This window comes from Symphalangus syndactylus, chromosome 7, assembly GCF_028878055.3.
Source record: "Symphalangus syndactylus isolate Jambi chromosome 7, NHGRI_mSymSyn1-v2.1_pri, whole genome shotgun sequence".
Lineage (NCBI taxonomy): Eukaryota > Metazoa > Chordata > Mammalia > Primates > Hylobatidae > Symphalangus > Symphalangus syndactylus.
In genome coordinates this window covers 8,180,971-8,195,114 of record NC_072429.2, presented here as the reverse complement: position 1 = coordinate 8,195,114, position 14,144 = coordinate 8,180,971, and positions in this window count along the sequence as shown.

Below are 14,144 nucleotides of genomic sequence, written 5' to 3'. Positions count from 1 at the left end.
ATGCTTTTTTTGTAAGGAAACCATGGAAGTAATACTGTCTTCTGAGTTCATCATCATACCGTATTGGGGGATTGTGACTTACCCCAATTGCTGGTCATTTTAACTTTGCTCTCTTCATTCAGATGGTATCTGCCAGATTTTGCACTGTGAAGTTACAATCTTCCTTTTATAATCATCAGTCTCTTAAGAGGAAATCCTATGAGTGTATGTATATGTATTTTTACTTGTCAAACTTGATTTACGAAGGCCAGACACAGTGGCTCATGCCTGTATCCCAGCACTTTGGGAGGCTGAGGCAGGAGGATCGCTTGAAGCCAAGAGTCTGAGACCATAGGAAACATGGTGAGACCCCATCTCTACAAAAAATAAAAAGTGAACTGTGCATGGTAGCATGTGCCTGCAGTCCCAGCTACTCAGGAGGCTGAAATGTGTTGATCACTTGAGCCTAGGAGTCTGAGGCAGCAATGAGCTATGATCGTGCCACTGCACTGCAGCCTGGGCCACAGAGCAAGACCCTGTCTCTAAAAATAATTTAACATAATATAAAATAAATGATAATTATAAAACAATGTTTTAAAAACTTGATCCTCAGGCCGGGCGTGGTGGCTCACGCCTGTAATCGCAGCACTTTGGGAGGCCGAGGCGGGTGGATCACCTGAGGTTGGGAGTTCGAGACCAGCCTGACCAACATGGAGAAACCCCGTCTATACTAAAAAAATACAAAATTAGCCAGGGGTGGTGGTGCATACCTGTAATCCCAGCTACTTGGGAGGCTGAGTCAGGAGAATTCCTTTAACCCGGGAGGTGGAGGTTGCAATGAGCTGAGACTGTGTGTTTGCACTCCAGCCTGGGCAACAAGAGCAAAACTCCATCTCCAAAAAAAAAAAAAAAAAAACTTGATCCTCTAGTTTCATCCATTGATGACACTTGCTTTAATCACTTATTATAATCTCTTCCAAATGAAGATTTTATAATTCCATTGTTTCTTCTACACTTGTTAATTGGCTTTCTGCTTTGAAGAAGAGTTTTATATTTTCTGTATGTGTTTGTTTCTGTGATTCTGGAAGCATGGTTTTCTGTTTCATTCAATGGTCTGTAATCTGTTAATATCAATTATTTATTTTGATGCTGAAATTGTCCCAGGATTGGCCTTTGGGACTCCCTTTAGGCTGATTTCTGTGTCCTTTCTCTTACAGCAAGCTTGGGATTAGATCCAAGATTTGTAATTCCAGCATACTTACTTCTGTCAGCGTAAGCAAAGTATGATTTTTGGACTAGATGACTTGGGCATTGTCGGGGAGGTGGAGTTTAGAGGCATTCTCTGTTTTTCCTATAGGATCTTGCATTTCTTCCTCTTGCTGCTTGTCTGTTTGTGTTGGGAACAGGCCCCTCAAAATCTGGCCATAAACTGGCCCCAAAACTGGCCATAAACAAAATCTCTGTAGCACTGTGACATGTTCATGATGGCCATAACACCCACACTGGAAGGTTGTGGGTTAACCGGAATGAGAGCAAGGAGCACCTGGCCCGCCCAGGGCGGAAAACCACTTAAAGGCGTTCTTAAGCCACAAACAATAGCATGAGTGATCTGTGCCTTAAGGACATGCTCCTGCTGCAGATAACTAGTCCAACCCATCCCTTTATTTTGGCCCATCCCTTCGTTTCCCATAAGGGATACTTTTAGTTAATCTAATATCTATAAAAACAATGCCAATGACTGGCTTGCTGTTAATAAATACATGGGTAAATCTCCGTTTGGGGCTCTCAGCTCTGAGGCTGTGAGACCCCTGATTTCCCACTTCACACCTCTATATTTTTGTGTGTGTCTTTAATTCCTCTAGTGCTGCTGGGTTAGGGTCTCCCTGACAGAGCTGGTCTCGGCACTTTGATGCGTGGATTCCCCACCACTACCTTTCTGGTAGGAATTCACCTGAGGCATGACTTTCCTGTGGCTGCCTCCTCACATTCTGCATGTACTTTATCAAAATGCAAAGTGATAAAATACACATAACATAAAATTTACCCTTTCACCCATTTTTAAATGTACAATCTATTTCCAGATCTTTTTCATCACTTCAAACAGAAACCCTGTACCCATTAAGTAGTAACTCCTCATTTCCTCCTTCCCAGCCCCTAGTACCTTCTATACTGCTGTCTGTATGAATTTTACTACTATAGGTATTGTATTTCTTATAAATGTAATAATACAATATTTGTTCTTTTGTATCTGGCTTATTACATTTAGCATATGTCTTCAAGGTTCATTCATGTTATAGCATATGCCAGAATTTGCTTCTTTAAGGCTGAATAGTATTTATTTTATGTATATACCACATCTTGTTTATCCATTCATTGGTTGACATTTGGATCGTTTGCACCTTTCAACAATTGTGAATAATGCCGCTGTGACCATTGGTGTACAAGTACCTGTTTGACCCCCTGCTTTCAATTACTGTCCCTGTAGTTTTGCCTTTTACAGAATGTCATATAAATGCAAAACCCATGTCATGCCTGTGGCAGGAGGTCTCAAAGCCACCAGCTTGCCAATGTCTGCTTTGTGATCTCTACTTAAGTCTAACGATATGGACTATGGGTGAGAGAAAATAAGCTATAGCATAACTTCAATTTAGTTTAAGCAAATGAATTTAAAGACACAATTATAACATTGTAGGTTTCTCATGACCCATTCAATGAATTTATACGGCTGTGCTGGAAAGACCCAGATAGAACTTCTCCCCTTTGGCTTCTGTATTTCAGCACCATCCTTTCTGCACATCTCTTCACGAAGGTCAGTTAGTTCTTTTTCCCAAAAAACTGTTTGCAATCACTCTTCATTGTGTCTGTGCAATTCTGATCTTCCTTTAACCTTTTCAGTGTATATAGGACAGGAAAATGTCAATAGCTTACTACAGGTTTCTGTCATTCAGGTGGAAGTCATGTCTGCATGACATTATAAACAGTGTTTAAAATGTCACTTTGTGTGTTCCCCAAGTCTAGCTAGTCCATCAGCCCTGACCCACATTTATGCAGGAATGGACATCATTAAGATGATCACCTGATCAAGAGGATAAGGTTAAAGAGGAGCCATGATTTGATTTTGAACACAATGCATATACTTTGCTTTAGCCTTTCAAATCCCTGAACATTGGTTAGGAACAACTCCCATTTCTCCTTTTCTATGATTTTCCTTTTTTATTTTCTCATTGTGAAGGAGAGGAAGGCAAGGAAGGAAAGACATGGGGAGGGTGAGGAGGGAAGTAGGGAGACTCATTTGAGCCTCACCACATTGGACCCACAGCCTGCTGGATCAGGTTAGTGGGTTTTTGACTACTGGATCCATGCTGTACACACAAGTGTAGATTTTTTTAATGTAGATATGTATTGTTTAAAGAACAAACCGCATTAGAAAGTGACAGAGTATTCCTTTCAGAAATTGGATTCTGTAAGCTTGAAATATAAACTTAAAGAGTCCTCCCAGAACATAGAGGAAAGTACAAAGAATTAAAATATAAGAACATCAGATATATGGCCCGGCACGGTGGCTCACGCTTATAATCCCAGCACTTTGGGAGGCCGAGGCAGGCAGATCGCAAGGTCAGGAGATGGAGACCATCCTGGCTAACATAGTGAAACCCCGTCTCTACCAAAAATACAAAAAAAAACAAATTAGCTGGGCGTGGTGGTGGGTGCCTGTAGTTCCAGCTACTTGGGAGGTTGAGGCAGGAGAATGGCGTGAACCCGGGAGGCAGAACTTGCAGTGAGCCGAGATTGCGCCACTGCACTCCAACCTGGGCAACAGAGCAAGACTCTGTCTCAAAAAAAAAAAAAAAAAAATATATATATATATATATCATATACATATCATATATATATATATGAAAGCTAGACACGAAGTCTAGCAATTTAATATGTTGCTAATTTAAAAAGGCAGGAAAAAATAGAACGGAAGCCTTATCCTTTTTTGTGTCTCACAAAAATAATGGAAAAAACCTGATTGCTGGATATAGGAAATAAATAGAAATACTTAAAGATACAGGAAACTGTAAGAATTAAAGAGGAAGGAAACACAAAAGGTGGCTTGACAGTCAAGGACAAGTTTATTTTAGAGAAAACAAACTGGAGAGGGGCTGCTGGCTGAGTTAGGTCAGAGCCCACTTTCTTACAGACTAAAAGTTTTTAAGGATTCAGCATGGAAAGGCCCACTGTTTTACTGGGGCCCATTGTATGAGGGTGAAGTTTGGAAGTTACCCAAGAGACTTTCCCCCCACCTCCCTCTGTGCCTGATCTGTCTTACCTGTGTTTTACTGTCTGCTGTTTCTGATTCCCTGTAGTTAGAAGAGAAGTGATTACCTTGAAATGCATGAGGCTAGAAAAGGAGCTGGAACTTACAGTGCCAGTGTGTGTCCGAGATGATGGTGCCACTGCTCTGTCAAAAACAAGAACAAAAACCCAATTTTTAAAAGTCAATGTAGGGAAGCAAACAGATTACCTACGAAAGTAGAAAAATTACACTAGCCTCAGATTTGTTGGCCAAAAAAGGCAAACTCTATAAAATATTAGAAGAGGCTTATTCTCAGCCAAATATGAGGATCATGGCCCATGACACAGCCTCAGGAGTTGCTAAGAACATGCGCCCAAGGTGGTTGGGTTACAACTTGGTTTTATACATTTTTAGGGAGACGGAAGTTACAGAAAAAGACATAATACATGTAAGGTGTACTTTGGTGCAGCCAGGACAGGCAGGACATCTTGAAGGTGAGGGCAGTGGTTGCTTCCAGGTTATAGGTGAATTCAAAGATTTTCTGATTGGCAGTTGGCTGAAAGAGTTAAACTTTGCCTGAAAAGTTAAAGTCAGCAGAAAAAACTGCTAAAGATAAAGGGGGTCAGGTGCGGTGGCTCATGCCTGTAATCCCAGCACTTTGGGAGGCCGAGGCAGGCGGATCAAGAGGTTAGGAGATTGAGACCGTCCTGGCCAACATGGTGAAACCCCATCTCTACTAAAATACAAAGAATTAGCCAGGCATAGTGGCGTGCGGCTGTAGTCCTAGCAACTGGGGAGGCTGAGGCAGGGGAATCTCTTGAACCCAGGAGGTGGAGCTTGCAGTGAGCTGAGATCCCGCCACTGCACTCCAGCCTGGCGACAGAGCGAGACTCCGTCTCAAAAAAAAAAAAAAAAACAGATAAAGAGGGTTATCTTATCCCCCCTTAAAGTATTTCTGTTTATAGGGATACTTACATCTTAAAGTATTTCTACTTATTATCTTGAAGTATTTCTATTTCCTATATCCTAAAGGGAAGTCAAGGTTCTTGTTATATAGATGAATCCTTCAAGTAGCAGGCTTCAGAAAGAATAGATGGTAACTGTCTTTTATTGGACCTTAAAACAAGTCAGACTCCCTGGAAAAGACCTAGTAAGGGAAGGAGATTCTCTACAGATGCAAATGGCCCCCACAAGAGATGGCTCTGCAGGGCCATTTGAAAATATGTCAAATATTTTGGGGTAAAATACTTTGATTTCCTTCAGAACCTGCTATCTGACATGTGATGCTATATCAGAGTCAGGTTCGAATTTGGTATCTCGTTGCTACAAAGAGTCTGGTTTTTTCCGTCTGAAGGTCTTTATTTTAATATTGCTGGCCAGTTGTGCCTAAACTCCAGAGGGAGGAGGGTAGTAGGCAGCATGTTCAGCCTCTGCTTCCCCATCATGGCCTGAACTGGTTTTTCAGGTTTCTTTGAGATCCTCTTGGCCAAGAGGAGAGTCCATTCAGTTGGTGGTTGGGGGGGGTGGGGCTTAGAATTTTATTTTTGGCCTAGAGATTTCCCCATAAAATGAAGAGGGGCCTGTGGAATAGAGCCTCTGTATTTCTGTCATTCCCACTCTTCAGACATTTCATATTTCCTCCTTTGCACAGTTATCTCCCAAACAAAAATCTTGAAGAAACACACTTTTCAGGCAAATGAGAGTACAAAGAAAAAGTCGACTGTGACAGTGTGAAAAGAAACAGAAATACAAAGACCAAAAGAAAAACAAAACTAGGAAAGTGGTAGAGAAAGATTCATGGCTTGTAAAGACACAAGTTAAATATAAATTTAATTATAAATAAATATAGATTATAAAACTCAAGGAACCTACCAGAATTCATAGTTGAAAGAGAAAATGGAACATGCATATGTGAAAATCGGATACCTATGGCTGTAGACTACTAGCTCCTACTATTAAATCTCTAAATGGGTCAGACAGGAAAGTAAATTTGCATTTAGTTTAGTGTATAAAGGAACTCAGAAGATTTAGGTTAATTAAAAAATTTTTAATAATTGTAATAATAGAGTAGAAAGAATATTTTTAAATAATGTAATATAATTACCAAGATTATTTGAAAAGAGTAAATATACCTTATAGCTGAAAAAGCATATTCTGAATGTTCTTAACATCCTTTTCCATATTTGGCTTTTGAGCTTTTTACAGTTTTGTTTTGGGGGGTCTTTTTTGGTTCTTATTGCTAATGGTTAACCAGGGCCTGCTTGAAATAACAAACCCTTCAGTGTACCACCTACAAGTTTGTGTATGCGTTTGCATTTATGTAAAGTGTGTATAATCATGGAATTATAACAAAAAGGAAATTCATAAAAAGTTAACGATGCCTGTTAGGTGCTGATATTACCCATAATAAGAAATGTGGTGCCTGTTTTATGATTCTGGACTTACCTATTAATTATGATAAACCTATATTAATTATATAAACATGGCATTCACATCAATGGCTGAAATGGAATTGCAGCAAGAGAAAATTGGCTATTTTCAAATATTAATAAAATTATTTTTATAAGCATAAATTCAAACCTTTTATGTGGGTTCTTTTGGATTTCCATTGTTTTAAGAAAAATAATATAGTTGATAAATTTTTCTACTCTTCATACATTTCATATTTCTTCCCTTGCGTGGTTATCTCTCATGCAAAAATCTTGAAGAAACAAATTGCTTTTTTGCTTGGAGACTAAATTTTATTCATTCTTCTTATTTTCTGATAGATTGCACCTACTATGTGTGTCTCATTCAAACAAATTTAGATATCACTTAAGGAAGATCTTTTTGTTTTCTTTTGAGATGGGGTTTCTGTTGCCAAGGCTGGAGTGCAGTGGTGTAATCACAGCTCACTGCAGCCTCAACCTCCTGGGCTCAAGCAATCCTCCCACCTCAGCTTCCTGATTAGCCGGGACTATAGGCGTGTACCACCATGCCTGACTACTTTTTTAATAAATTTTTGTGGAAATGGTGTCCCACTGTGTTGGCCAGGCTGGTCTTGGATGCGTGGGCTCAAGTCATCCTTCCATCTCAGCCTCCCAAAGTGCTGGGGGGGTTACAGGTGTGAGCCATCATGCCTGGCCATCTGGCCATAAGATTTTGTAATTTAAACTTTCCTCTTTTCTACACTGTCTGCAGTACAATATCTTATGATAGCAAGATGACAGATTTTTTCCCCTGTGCTTACCCTAATCTCTTTATAAACATCTGCACTGTTGATTTTCAGCCCAGTCATGCCCTGATGCCTGTTAACGGCCAAGAAGCAGGAGAAACTTCTGAGCAGAGGAGCCAGTTAGACAAGGCTTAACCCTGGCCGTCAGTGAGATAACGGTTGAGAATTTTCATAAAGTGTTTAGACAGGCCAAGCTAAGAATGAAACAGATGCACTTCCAGCTCTGAGCATTGTGCTCACTAGCCCTTTGGGGCTGCTCTTTCCCCAGCATCAGGCAGTTTCCTCACATACACATGCTGATCAGGGCTCAACTGAATCCTCAAGGCATGCTCTCCAAAATCCCCTGGTTCTCTGTCTCTGCAGCTCTCTCCTCTCTGGCATTCTGCCCTGTGAACTCAAGCTGTCTTGAATTTCCCAGACTCCCGGCTTCATCGCGTCCACTTAGGAAAACCACTGGGCTCTGTGTGGGTTCCTCCTACCTGAGCTTGCTCCAGATATGACTCCTTGGCTTCCTGTTTCCCAGGATTTACTGTCCAACATCTTGAGTGGCATCATTTCATTCTTCCAGGATTTTTAGTTGCTTCAGGTGGGAAGGTAAATCTGGACCTTGTTTCTCTAGCTTGACCATTGGTAGTTCCAGGATCATAGCTCATAATTTTATTGACAAGATGCTCATTTTAAAATGCAAGTTAACATTCCAAATATAAGTTGGGGTAAAAACTCTTTATGTGCTCTCTTGGTTGGAATTCAACCATTGCCTCGGCCTCCCAAAGTGCTGGGATTACAGGCATGAGCCACCACTCCTGGCCTAGCTTTTTTTTGTTAAGGACAGGAATGATAACTTCCAAGCTCTTTACATACAGACCAGAAGTCTGGTAAACACCTTGTCTGTTCTTGGCTTTCAGGATGCTCTGGGGTGTTTTCTACACCAAAAACTGATTCTCCACTTCTCTGATCACCAACTGGGTGTCCAACCATCAATGCAATTCTGACACTAATTATCCAGAGTCAACGTCAGACTCCACAGATTTAAGGCTTCCGTTCCATAAGACTGCCCCTTCATCAGACACCAGTCTCAAGTCCCAGACACCTGTACTTCTGATGAACTGGCTATAAATGAGGGGTTCCTATGACCCCCATCTTAGGTTCAATAATTTGCCAGAATGATACACAGAACTCAGGAAACACTTTACTTATGTTTATTGGGTATTATATTAATAAATGATACAACTCGGAACAGCCAGATGGAAGAGGTGAATTGCGCAGGGTATGGGGGAGGGGTCTTGAGCTGCCATGCCCCTCAGAGTACACCCCCTCCCAGCACCTCTATGTGTTCACCAGCCCCAAAGCTCATCAAGTCTCTTTGTTGAAGGGTTTTTATAGAGAGTAGTTTCCAGTGCCCCTCCCACCCAGAGGTCAGTGGGTGGGGCTGAAAGTTCCAAGCCTGTAATCCCTTAGTCTTTATGGTGACCAGCCCATCCTGAGGCTCCCTAGCGGTCCCATCCTAAGTTGCCTCATTAGCATAAATCAGGTGTGACCAAAAGGGCTTGTTATGAATGACAAAGATAGTCCTATCACCTCTGTAACTCCGGAAGTTCCAAGGGCTTTAGAAGCTTTGTACAGAACCCAAATATAACAAAGGATGCTTCTATCACCCTTATCTTTCATGAAATTACAAAGTTCTAGGATCTCTGTGCCAGGAACTGGGGACAAGGACCAACTATCTCTTATACCACAAGATACCATATTGTGTTGAATTTCCTTGGCATTCTTTTTTACTAGTTCCTCCTCATGTTCCTCTAGCAGGACAAGCCGTGGACAAAACCCCACAGACACCGAGATAGTGAAGGAAGTAGCTTTAATCAGCTGGAAGCATCGGCAGACTAGTGTCTTAAAATCCGAGCTTGTCGAGTGCACAATTTCTGTCCCTTTTAAGGGCTCACAACACTAAAGATTTTACATGAAAGGGCCGTGATTAAGCGATCTAGGGGGTGTGTGACAGGGGCTGCATGCACCAGTAATCAGAGTGAAACAGAACAGAATGAGGAGTTTCACAATGTCCTTCCATACAATGTCTGGAATCTATAGATAACATTGGTTGCTAGGTCATGGGTTGAATTTTAACTATCAGGCTAAGGTCAGGCAGGCCCAGGCCTGGTTTTGGGTCTGGTTTTGGGTCTGGTGCCTGGCGCCAGGCTCCCTGCCTTTGGTTTCGCTTCCTTGTTTCTTCTTAAAACAGGTACTGAGTATGAAACAATATAGAACAATATGGGGGGGTCTCTTTCTCTCTTCTCTCATTTCCCCCTTTGAGACTCTCACTCATTTTATTAGTGGGAGTCCTCACTTTCATTTTTACTACTTATGTCTTCCTGTGCAATAGATTGATGGTGATTCAAATAATATACTTGTGCTGAAGCATTGTGGTGAACTAAGGTAGCGATGAAGCTTTTTATCACTTGAAGAAGTATAGGTAGCAAACAAGGGAGTAGTAAGCAGTTTCCTATTACTATTATAACTCCTATTATAAGAGTTTTAAATCCTCCTATTGCTGGGAACCAATTTCCAAACATGGCCCCAGGATCAAATTCGTGCCACACTTGCACATGTACATGTGCCAGTTTTGTTATATCTTTAACTATGTCTTCAGCTACTTGCCCTTGATATCTATGTGTAGACAGCAATTAGTAAGGTTAAATTTTCCACAAACTCCTCCTTCAGCTGCTAGCAAGTAGTCGAGAGCTAGTCTATTTTGGTAGATAGCATTCCTCATCTGAGTCTCTTGCCAGGCAAGAACAGTCAAGGCTTGACCGGTTTTATTAGTAATAATTTCTAAAACAGCTTGCAACCGTATGATTCAGTTGAGCATGTAGATGGGGGTCCAATATCCCCACGAGCCATCTTGTGCCCAAGTGGTGGGCCCATGGTATTGTATAATCCTTTCAGGGGGCCGTTCATCATCTTTCCAGTTACCTATGGCTATGCTTTGTTTTTCGCGGGAAGCATAGACAGGGAATCCTAGGAGTTCACCTGTTTTTATGGGCAGTAGGAAGAAAGATGGTTTGCTAGTGCCAATTACACAGCTACCTGTCCACTGATCAGGTAGTTTAGCATAGGCTGTATGTCCACATATCCAGTATAACCTGGTGGCGTCAGTCCAGTCCTGGTGGAATTCTGGGCGGGTCCAAACAGTCTGCAATTTTGGAAATTTACTGAATGGATTTTTTTCTGTGTAGTTGGAACTCCACCATGTAACTCTTTTTGTGGTGCCATTATACAGTTTTTGTCCAAGACAACTAAGCCGTCCTACAGGTTGAGTGAATTCTTTTCCTTCTCTAGCTATGCAATATTGTCCAATAATTGAGGCTTTTAGAACCCAGAAATTGTCAGGACTAGGATGTGGTTCTCTGGATTGGGAAAACAGCTATACAGCATAAAATAAGCATATCTGCCATGAATCATATTCATATACAAATGTGTGTCAATACTGGTCTTGTGTCATCTGGGCTACTTGGAAAAAAGATAAAAAATATCTTGTTTGGCTCCAAAAAGGAAAAAGTAGCCCCTCCCGCACAAGTGGAAGCTGCAACCCTTTAGAATTAATAATTACAAATCCCTCAGACCCAAAGTGGGAAAAAGGAAAATACTTACCTCTAGGCATTGATGGAAAAGGACTAGACCCTAAGGTGAACATTTTAATAAAAGGAGAAATTCGAAAACGCTCTCCAGAGCCAGTATTTCAGACTTTCTGTGATGAACTAAATGTGCCAGTACCTGAAATTCCAGGAAAAACTAGAAATTTGTTTTTGCAGTTAGCCGAGCATGTAGCCCAGTCTCTAAAAGTCACTTCATGCTATGTTTGTGGAGAGAACCGCATCCTAGTCCTCGCTGATTACTATTAATAGTGGCACAAGCGTCAAATTTCAGAGTTACATGTTCGGGGACCCCTCTTTCTTCTGTTCTAGCTATTACTTTACTTGTGTCACCTAGAAAAGGACCAGTCCTTAGTCTTATTTCAAAAACCGTGATCATGGGAGGTTCAGAGGGGTCATAGCACACATTAGGCTGATCACTTCCTGGATTACATACTTCGTACTGAGTGTTATTATATAAACATGTTCCTTTTGGAGTTCCTAGGCACTCATAATAACTGTAGAACAAAAAGATTGTTTTAACCTGTTGTCCTACCTCAGTGACCTGATGTATACACTGAAAGGAGTCCTCCATGTGAAAAGAAGCAGTGGAAGCTTTTGCCACACAAGTCCATGTCATAAGGAAAATAAGTCCCACGACGATTTTCCTCATGCTTCGGCCGTGCACAGACCCGTCAGCTTCAGGGTGTGACTGGAGCAGGGCTTGTCGTCCTCCTCAGGGTCACTTTACAGGGATTGTCCAGGCTTGGTTTGGCCCCCCAGGTTTCAGTGGCTGCGGGATTTACGCGGCTGTGGTGAACCCAGGCCAGGATTCTTTCCACCTTTACAGCTGTGGGAGTGGTCAGGATAACGATCGATCTAGGTTCCTTTCCACCATCGCCGCAAAGGAGCTACGTTCCAGTCCTTGATCCACACACGGTCACCTGGAGAAAAAGGGTGAACTGGGGAGAATAAGCTGACCGGGCACCTCTCATTTACCCAAGCTGAGATCGTCTGGGTAATTTTCCCCAAGGCCTGTAGCTGTCACTGCAATTCAATTTCACCCAACTCTTGGGGAGTACCCGGAAGTCCTCACAGTATAGGAGGAGGTCTGTGATACAATATTTCATAAGGGGAGTATCCTGTTTTCTTAGAGGGGGTGCACCTAATTTTAAACAATACCATAGGAAGGGCCTGTATCCATTTTAATCCTGTTGAGAGGTGACGGCATGCTGGCAGTCCTCACAGCCCTCGCTTGCTCTCGGCGCCTCCTCTGCCTGGGCTCCCACTTTGGCGGCACTTGAGGAGCCGTTCAGCCCACCGCTGCGCTGTGGGAGCCCCTTTCTGGGCTGGCCAAGGCCGGAGCCGGCTCCCTCAGCTTGCAGAGAGGTGTGGAGGGAGAGGTGCGAGTGGGAACCAGGGCTGTGCATGGTGCTTGCAGGCCAGCTGGAGTTCCGGGTGGGCGTGGGCTTGGCGGGCCCCGCACTCAGAGCAGCCGGCCAGCCCTGCCGGCCCCGGGCAATGAGGAACTTAGCACCTGGGCCAGCGGCTGTGGAGGGTGTACTGGGTCTCCAAGCAGTGCCAGCCCACCGGCACTGCGCTCGATTTCTCGCCAGGCCTCAGCTGCTTTCCCGTGGGGCAGGGCTCGGGACCTGCAGCCCGCCATGCCTGAGCCTTCCCCCGCCTCCGTGGGCTCCTGTGCAGCCCGAGCCTCCCCGACGAGCGCCACCCCCTGCTCCACGGCGCCCAGTCCCATCGACCACCCAAGGGCTGAGGAGTGCGAGCGCACGGCACGGGACTGGCAGGCAGCTCCACCTGCAGCCCTGGTGCAGGATCCACTGGGTGAAGCCAGCTGGGCTCCTGAGTCTGGTGGAGATGTGGAGAACCTTTATGTCTAGCTCAGGGATTGTGAATACACCAATCAGCATCCTGTGTCTAGCTCAGGGTCTGTGAATGCACCAATTGACACTCTGTATCTAGCAGCTCTGGTGGGGCCTTGGAGAACCTTTATGTCTAGCTCAGGGATTGTAAATACACCAATCAGCATCCCGTGTCTAGCTCGAGGTTTGTGAATGCACCAGTTGACACTCTGTATCTAGCGGCTCTGGTGGGGCCTTGGAGAACCTTTATGTCTAGCTCAAGGATTGTAAATACACCAATCGGCACTCTGTATCTTGCTCAGGGTTTGTAAACACACCAATCAGCACCCTGTGTTTAGCTCAGGGTTTGTGAATGCACCAATCGACACTCCGTATCTAGCTGCTCTGGTGGGGCCTTGGAGAGAACCTTTGTGTGGATACTCTGTATCTAACTGATCTGATGGGGAGGTGGAGAACCTTTATGTCTAGCTCAGGGATTGTAAACGCACCAATTAGCACCCTGTCAAAACAGACCACTCGGCTCTGCCATTCAGCAGGACGTGGGTGGGGCCAGATAAGAGAATAAAAGCAGGCTGCCCGAGCCAGCAGTGGCAACCCGCTCGGGTCCCATTCCACACTGTGGAAGCTTTGTTCTTTCACTCTTTGCAGTAAATCTTGCTACTGCTCACTCTTTGGGTCCACACTGCTTTTATGAGCTGTAACACCGCGAAGGTCTGCAGCTTCACTCCTGAAGCCAGCGAGACCACGAACCCACCGGGAGGAACGAACAACTCCAGACGTGCCGCCTTAAGAGCTGTGACACTCACCACGAAGGTCTGCAGCTTCATTCCTGAGCCAGCGAGACCACGAACCCACCAGAAGGAAGAGACTCCAAACACATCTGAGCATCAGAAGGAACGAACAACTCCAGACGTGCCACCTTAAGAGCTGTAACACTCACCACGAGGGTCCGCGGCTTCATTCTTGAAGTCAGTGAGACCAAGAACCCACCAATTCCGGACACACTGTCTCTTGACATACTTTTCCTAAACTATTTTTGATAGTCGAATTCATTCCCTGCACCTTTCCGGAACTCTGAGGTTGGTAGGTGGCATGTAGCTTCCAAGTGATTCCTAATACCTTTGCCGTCCTCTGTACTAAGTCAGTCACAAATGCCGGCC